Raw genomic sequence first — 9210 nt, forward strand, 5'->3', positions numbered from 1 at the left:
CGAGCACAGAGTGGAACCTAGACTGGCGCTGTGTTTCATAAGGCTCCGTCCAACATGTATCAGTTTTCGTTTCATTGTTTCAGGTTGGGCCTTTCGTCAACACGTATCCGCTGAAAACAGTCACCAAAAACGCATCTTTTCAAATCTCCCTTGCGAGTTTTAAAAAAACGCCATTTTGTTTTATCTGTATGTTCCGATGAAAGCGGAAGTTTATTTAAAACAATTACGTCACTGTGTTGGATTTTGCAAGCATCACGGCAGATTTAGAGTTGTATTTTGTGTTTTGAAATGTTAAAGATCATGCAAGAGGACGACGCAATATAATCAGGCTGCTCTCATTGCCTGTGTAGAGAACAGGGGGCATCAAACAATTACATAGAGGTCAACAAGCAAGGCCTGGAAAGTTTTGGGCTCAACCGGGACGTGTGTGCGTGGTGGGACAACTTTGTCTACCAAAGAGTCATTCCAGGAGCTGTGGAGTGAGAATTTTAGAATGAGTCGGGCGAGGCTCTGCCTACAAATTAGCGAAAGACACCAGTGAATGCATATGCTGGCATCAAAGATGGTTCTGTTTTAACTCACTGTTGCGTTTTCGTGTGGACAGGCAAAACAATTAAAAAACGCAACGTGTGAAAGTGGTTTTTTTTTTAGAATGGGAAAAATGCTCCTACCACTAAACACGAAATAACAACACAGTCCCTTTTCATTTGCTTACTCAGATCTTATGTTAAAGAAAGGTTACAAACAAAATTCCGGCGAGACCTTTGGGCAAAGAGGACAAAACTCTGAAACAACGGAAAAGGTTATCAAGTCAGGAGAAATGTTATGAAGTGTGTTTGTATCAACTTGAGAAAAGTCATTGTCAGTGGTAGCCTTAGATATGATGACAGAAAGAAAATACTTCAGTTAATATTTTGGTAATGATTCACATTGCTGTTTAAGTTGGCTATGATCGTCTTAGTTAAACTACTACAATTTCTCATATTCCTCTTTTTATTTAAATGTTTGTTAATACGGTAATCAGTTAATTTTATTTCTTTGCATTTAGATCGCTTTTCTCAGGTAAGCGGAGAGGTCGTTTAGTTAGTCATATACACGTTTTTTCTCGCTTGTTTGTTGTAATTGACAGTGATTATTTATCATTTTTTTATTACGACACTTTTACATATAGAGATACTCTTTAGTTAATAAAATGTACTTTTAATTTTATATATCTGTATTCTCATTAGATTTGGCTTAAATATTGTTATGCGCTAAACCACTGCTCGCTTCGACAGCTTGTGGTCTTTCGCGAATCTTATTTTGTATTTCAAACTTGTTATATACTTGTAACTTGTAATAGATGAAGTAAAGAAGCCATTCAACAACTGCACTCGACCGAAAAATGCAGGTCACCAAAAAAATAGGAAAAACGGTGTAGCCCTACATCAGCAACTCCTAGGTATACAAAGGAAAATTTGATAAAAAAAAAACACACTTGAAGTCCAGTTAGTGCAAAACTGTAGGGAATGAATAAACGCATTCTGTACATGCCAGTAATAGTGCATGTCGACGAAGGTAATAAGATGATGGTTGCAGTGGCAAGTACTATGATATCGGCCAGCAAATTCAAAATCCTGTAGCAGAGGAAGAACTTTGGTGATCATCAGCTTATAATTCAAGAAGGCAAATTTACTGCTGAGATTTGGAAAAGCAGGGATCTCAACAAAATGGAGTTGTAATGAGAAAGTTTATCAGGTGCTCATTAACAAGAGCAGTCAGTTAATCTGATAATTGTGACAACGACAACAAGTGTACGAAAATACATTAACAGAACGACACACGTTGTGATCAGTGGAAAAGATTTCGACTTCCAGAGTTGCTTTCATTGAAGACAAAGAAAGTCACGGTTTTAAAGAATTTATCGGCAAGGTGGAAACTTTCAAGTCTTCTTTCTGTCTCCTTGATGTACTGCACTTTCCAGAGTAGGTTAGACAGGGTATGTTGGGCATAAAATTAATGCATTAGTCCGAATGTGGTAAAAAAAGGATGGAGTTTGTCGGAGACTTAAACAGCAGTTTTGGATGAAAAGGATGGTGTTATGGAAGCAAAACATCCACTGAGTTTTGATCATACCCAGGTAATATTGTACTGTGGGTAACGAGCGTTGCAGGTCTATCTTTCACCAAGGGTATTTCTCAAAAATTGGCCACAAAAACATCAACTAATTCTCAAAGGTCAAGTGAAAGACGTAACTTAGATTACATGGATAAACGTCTTCCTGGAGGAGAATCAGTTTTGCGACGGAGCAAAGAGCTAGAAGGGAATTTCTGTCAACGTTCTCAAAATTCTCTTATAAATCGAATTCATTTGCAAGCATTTTAAAATGACAGGGTTGTACAAGGCGATCCCTGACTTGCTGTTAAACCCATCAGAAATGGAGTTAATATCCAATTGATACAACACTGAAGAGGCTGTCCGCGTAAGAACCGACCACTCGAATTTCGGCCGATCACAGAATTCCCTCAAATTTTTACTGTGAGATACTTGATCCAATCTGTCGCCAAAAATTATATTTATTTGGTTCGTAATGCTATTTTATCAAATTTTTGGCGACGAGATGTGAAGACGGTCAAAAACAGAGAAAAGTGTTGATTTCAGAGTTTATTTTCAGCGTTTCGCTGGAAGCTCTAAAAACTTACGCATTTGTTAAAATAGCATAAATCGGACATGTGGTATCATTTTACATCTCTTTTGTTGATTAGTAGCAAAATATGTATATTCTGACCAAACAATGAAGAATTGCGCTGTTTTGAAAATACCACACAAACAGCACTTTCCAAATTTGAGCTAGTGTGCTGTTGCTCCAAGACGCTTTTCTCAAAATTATAACGGGATCTGGAGTCCTCACCCCTGTCCGTGTTTAGTACTAGGGCTGGTGTGTCGAAAACAACAAAATTATTTTTGGCAACTAGTCTTTTCGAGCTACAGGAGCTCGATGAACTTTACTAATTTTCAATGTTTAAAGTGCATAGGACTTAGTTTATGCATATTTGTGGTTACTCCATTTCTCGCTCAAAATCAATGTTTGAGGCAGTGCTTATTCTCAAAACTAGCACGGTTGTTTTGTTAAGGTGAAGATGTCCATAAATTCATCTAAACTTGCCCCGAAGTTAGCAATTACGAAGGTAGAAATGAACATCTTCTGTGTGAAGTTATGTTTAACTGTCTCATGCGGGCTGAAACCTGTCAAAATTCCATTAAGTTGGTCTTGACCGCTGTCTTATGCTGTCAAAAACTAAAATTGCTGTCAGTTATAGATTTAGAAACGCCCATTCAAAATATGTTATTATGAAGAGAACTTCATGTCTTACCAGATCTCCACTAGATCGGGTTGATTCAGTCATGTGTCACGCTCTTTACATTGAAAATGTCACGGATTCAAATTTAACTACATTGCACAGAAAAGGTTTGTGTCAAGAGTGATACTTTTCCTATCTTTATTTTATTTTTATTCTATAATTTACCTCATTGTGGACCAACAAGTAATTTGTTTGAAGTCAATTATGACGATGTCGATTTTAGGTGGCAAGCAGGTTGAAATGCCTGTGTTTTTACGTGATACCGTCAAATAGTAAAAGGTAAAGTAAAAAAAGTAAAATACAAAATCAGTGGCCACTAAAAGATTAATGAATTAAATTTTCTCTTTAGTTTCGATAATCCCCGCCGGTGATTCACCGTCTATTTGTCTCTTTAAATTCAAGTAACTATTTCTTACTTGGTTGTTATAGATTAATTATAAGTAAACGAGTTTGGAGAGATTCAATTACATTGCGTGACTTATATGGATTTCAATATATTGATTGATTGAGTCGACGGAAGCATTTGCAGCTATGCTTCTACGTTTTCGCCATTTTCCTCCATTTTTATATTTTCTTTGTTTTATCAACTAGTCTCTCTGCTACCAGAAAAGTAAAGCTCTACTCCTCGATATGTTCTGAAACCCCGAGTACGCCGAACCAGTCCTAATCAAAATGGATCAAACAATGTTCTACATTCTTAGTTTAGACCTTTTCTTATCAGTTACAGTCACATCCTTCTAAGAATGTGGAAAGTTTAGTTACCAGTTCTTTTTTCCTATCTCGGGAACCATACGGAATCTCAAAAAATTTAAGCATCTCCTTAAGCATGACTACGCTGAAAGTTTCAAGTTTCTTATCGCGTGAGAGGTCACACCAGCAGTATGAATCATAGCAAATAGGGTGCTTTAGACCAAGCTGGCCGGCAACGTTTTCCAACTTTTCACGTCTTTCTTGCTCCTCTTCCTCAGCGTAAACTTCCTCCAATTCAATTTCTCGGCTTCCCTGTCTTCTTCTTGCAGCCGCCAGTCTCGAGGAAAAACCCCTGCACTCGAGTCTTCGTTAGCCAGTCCTTCCTTTCAAACATGCGGGAACCATTTGGGTTTCTTGCCCTACTCATGTCTGCAGCTACTTTTCCGGGATCTGCCTTCGTACCGGCTCTCTCTCCAAGGTCAAATTTCGTTGTAAGATACTGTTTAACTTAAGAAGTGAAACGCAGGGCTTCCTGGCCTCGTGGCTTATGTAGTGCCCAACCAAGCAGCATATCACTGCTAGGACTACCAGCTTCTCGCTTGTGCTGTCGCTCGTCACTAGATTTTACTGGTGCGCTGTCGATTTCCTCGTCGTTAACACGGAGGAATTTTTCCGCCCAGTCTCTTTTGAGTTTGTCGTACACTGTATCAGAATTTCGGAGAATTTGGCAGTGGTCGCCCACATCGAGGTGACTTTCTAATTCACTGAATTTCTTGAACACCATATTGCACCCTGGGTCAGAACAGGCAAAAAGATCATTCGCTTGTTCACCATCATTTTTTTTTTTCGCCTTATGGAGCCGAGTCTCTTTCAGCGGAAAGAATTTTTCATCAACAACGAGGCATGTAGAACCTTGAGGCCTGGCGACTAAATCTTGGTAAGGAATCAGCCTTCCCTGCCCGATGCCATAAGCTCTCCATATTCGCATTCCTTCCTCCTCAAACTTGAAGTTGTGATATTTACTAAAACCGTGTATCTTTTGTACTTCAAGTGTTTTTTTAGTTTCGTTTATTGAGCAAACGCAGGCAGTTGTACCCCTAACAGGACGCTCTGAGAGTGCTGCACGCATATCTTTGGCAGAAACTACATCATGTCCCTCGTTACAGTATCGTCGGATTGTTGACTTCATCGGGCAAAGAATCCGATCACAGACATCTTTTCCATACTGGGGTTCAGAAAAGTCATATCGCATGACTACAATACCAATTCGTTTCCCTGCATCTCTAAACGGCCGACAAGATAAAGTTGTTGTGGTAACATCCTGCTTCATCGCTCCTTAGGTAAATTTCACTAATTTGGGGGTGTTCCTTCTTTACAACCTCCAATGTGTTCTCAGTAATGGAACATACTGCATACCAGTCCTGTTGGCACGAGTCGAAGATACGAGCGTGCGACGTCAGTTTGTCAGAGGTGGCATTCTTAGATATGGGGGTGGATATATGCCAGTTTATCCCACGCTTTCCAAACCAGTCGGATTGTTTCTCACGATATTTCATTTGGAGAAACTTCATTGCCCAGTCCATAATCAGAATAGCAGACTCCGCATGTGGTAACTATAGTGCACCTTGTTTCGCCTTCTCCTGGTTTATTGAGCGCATGATATGCGCTTTCCAAAGCAAGATATTTTCCTGGGCCTGGTTGAAGTCATACAGGAGATCTTCTCGTTGGTCTAAGTTGTAAGGTGTCCAGGATGAACTTTCGATTCCTTGTCTCACATCTTGTAAAACCTTCTTCAGCACTTGACAGTCACCGCAAGTGGATTGGTGCTCATGCGAACATTGATGTTGAAAGTCGGGCTCTACAGGATCACGTAGCGCAAACCTTCGACAGTGGTCAGCACAAGTGGAGTCATCTGGTTGACAGTGCAGGCGGTAGTCAGTTTTGAGATAGCGTTTAGCATCTTGTAGTTTTTGACGAACATACAGGCACCACTGCATTTCCATTCCTCCTTTCTCAAGAGTTTCAACCAGTGTTTCAAGTGTCTGAAAGCCCGCCGCGCCATCGGCAGCAGTGTTATCTAGGCCTTGCAGTGACTTACGTTGAGATGCTTCTCGAATTTCTAATATTTTGAACATTGTGGACCTACTCAGAGGCTCGTGACATTGTTCTTTGCAATACTCCAAGTACTGTTCAATCATTATAGACCTAGTCACGGTTCTTACCACGTTTGGCATCTCTATCTTGTCGCCATTATCTAGGACAAGTATCTTGCTACCATAAGAAACATCTTGATAAAAATACGGTCTATTTAAAAAATCTACAAAGTGATCTACCTTGCCCATATCAAGGCGTACACGATGCTTTGTTGTGGTCTCAGGGATAGTACCGGGCCCGTGTAGATTTACGTGAGAACGTGCCTGCTTGATTTCCCAAGTAGAGATTTTTCCATAGGGCAAGTGAAGTTTTTTCAGCGTGTTTATAGGGTATCTATGGGCGTAAAGACTAAGAATCTGCCTCCTTAAATTTCTTGTTTTCGCGTTCTTGTAGGTACTCATCGGGACCACAGTATTATCTGGGACTGGGCCCTCGTACATCTCTCTTTCGACTGAAACCGTCGATTGGAACAGCTCTTCTCCACTGCACGGCGCAATTACACTACACACAAGCAAACAGTCTTCTCTCGCCTTTTGCACTATATTCAATTGTTCCCTTTTGGTCAGATTTTGCAAGGGAGTTTTTAATTGAAATGTAAGGGGTTCGCGTTCTACCTCTCGTTCACTAAGATTCGCAATAGTGTCCGGGGCTGTGTTGTAGGATTGAACTACATTGGTCACCGAAGGTGTCAAAAGAGAGGCCCCTTCTGATCCTGGAGTCCAGCCTGGTGTAGTTGGAGCCTCAAGGAATGGAATCGAAGGGGTCATGGCCATGCGACCGATGGTTTCAACCGCAGCCTCTTTAGCAGGTTTGTAAAAAAAAAAAAAAAAAAAAAAAAAAAACAGAAACGATAAAGGGAATCTACCTGGTTGCCTTTGAAGTCAAGGAAATGAAAAATACACTAACTAACAAAGAAACAGAACGTTCCTACAACACACCTTTGAGATAGGACCTGTTGTCCAGTTTCCTCAGGGTACAGCCAATCCTTTTTTCGAGTAATGTCTTGGCGGTGTTTCTCTCTGCAGGTTGCGCAAATTGCTGGTAATTCACAGAAAAACATGTTTTTTTAACAGGAAAAATCGTAAATTAACGAGCTGAGCTTGACCCCGCCCTTTTGACGCTAGGAATCTCATTTGAGGCAAAATGAGATTCGTGCCCAGCCACCACCAATTTCAACCCAACCCCCCCGCCCCAACCTCATTTCAGGGTACCTCTAAATAACGACGTGATATCCCTTCTTGAAAGACAAAAACAATAACAAAACGCATTGTTTCTCCCAAAATAAGCCAGAATGATATGAGTTCTGGATCTGCACTTTTGTAATATTTCGCAACGATTAAAAGCAGTGAGATCGAAAACAGTGCCGAATTACATGAAACCTAGTGGAATCTGCGCAGTACCCGTAGCGACTACAATCAAGCCCTGCAAGGGGTGTCTTCCTAGGCTTTCCACGTCATAGAAAGCACAGTAATATATATGTATACATATCAGTAAAAAAGGCTCCAAGAACAATTTTACTTACGCGAACCAACAGGCACGGTCTTTCCCACGATATATTTTATATCTCTAGCTATTTTGAAATTAACAACATGTGCTCCAGATATCGCTGATTTTTTTCCACAATGTCTAGGATACTGGCAGGTTTTCGGCGCTTGCCAGTACTTTCCCAAGGCATAACGATGAGCAGGACAAACCATCATCTTCTCCAACTGTACCTCAGTGATATCTAACAGACCAGCTCTTGCAAATATTAGTTTCCCTCGACAAGTGGTGTTTAAAGAGATGTGCGCTGATATCAGCGTTACAGCTATTCAAAGCTACAAAATCTGTACACCCTCGACTATTTCCACATTTTCCACTTATAACACTTGAAAACGAACACAATTCTGCCATTCTTGAAGCAAACAGTCCAAATCTTCTCTATAAAAAGCTTATTCCCGTCGCAAAGTAAATATTTTGGACGTCTTACTCAAAACATTTGCAAATTAAATTATTTCAAATTAGCCCAATTAATGAAACACTAAGGGAAAAACACACACGCGCAAAAACAAGACATAAAGGAAATAATAAAAAAGATAACATTTGGAGGTGATATTCAAAATCAAAAGACGGCAATAAAAATGAATAATACTTGTACTATACTTAGCTGTATCACCTAAAAACAAGGACATTCCGACGAGCTTCTGCCTGAAATCGACACTGCTGATTGTCGGAGACTTCGTAATTTGAGTAGAACAGATGTTTAGTTTCTTAATTAACACCAGTGATTGAGGTAACCTTGAACGAACTTTGATTGATTATCACTTAGCAACGACCAATGAGAGATCCGATTAGACGTTCTATTACGTGATATCCCCATATATAACACTTGGGCCCCACCATTTCGAGAGTTTTTTTTACACATCCGTTGTAAGACGAAGGAGAGAGATTTTTGGATTAAACGCTTTGCTTTAACACACGTCGAGTCTACTGTACGAGAGTATTAATAGGTCAAAAAACCCCTCGTAAACGGGGTAAAGTTTACGAAACTGATATGGTTTCCATAAAACTACATTTTCTTTTACACGATAAGGTAAATTTTGGTGTTAATTGAAATAAAAAGAAGTAATACTCCTGACACTAACCATTTCTTTCGACAACTCGAAAATACTTGCGTGCGATGTAGTCAAAAATGGATCTGTGATATCGATTCTCAATGTAAAGAGCGTGACACATGACTGAATCAACCCATTCTTGTGGAGATGTTCTCAAGCACAGATAAGACATGAGGTTCTACATATTTTGAATTAACGTTTCTAAATCTGTAACTGACAGCAATATTAGTTTTTTACAGCATAAGACAGCGGTCAAGACTAACTTAATAGAATTTTGTCAACATGTTTTAGCCCGCATGAGACAGTTAAATGATAATGTCACACAGATGTTCATTTCTACCTTCGTAATTGCTAAATTTAGGGCAAGTTTGGATGAGTTTATGTACATCGTCACCTTAACAAAACAGCCGTGCTAGTTTTGAGAATAAGCA

The 9210-nt window shown here is 39.8% G+C and overlaps 1 pseudogene; it reads right to left on the reverse strand.

Moving 5' to 3' along the window:
- Positions 1-3273: 3273 nt before the first annotated feature.
- LOC148725682 (uncharacterized) lies at positions 3274-8574 on the reverse strand (annotated as a pseudogene).
- Positions 8575-9210: the final 636 nt, after the last annotated feature.

Source organism: Stylophora pistillata, chromosome 8 (genome assembly GCF_964205215.1).
Source record: "Stylophora pistillata chromosome 8, jaStyPist1.2, whole genome shotgun sequence".
Lineage (NCBI taxonomy): Eukaryota > Metazoa > Cnidaria > Anthozoa > Scleractinia > Pocilloporidae > Stylophora > Stylophora pistillata.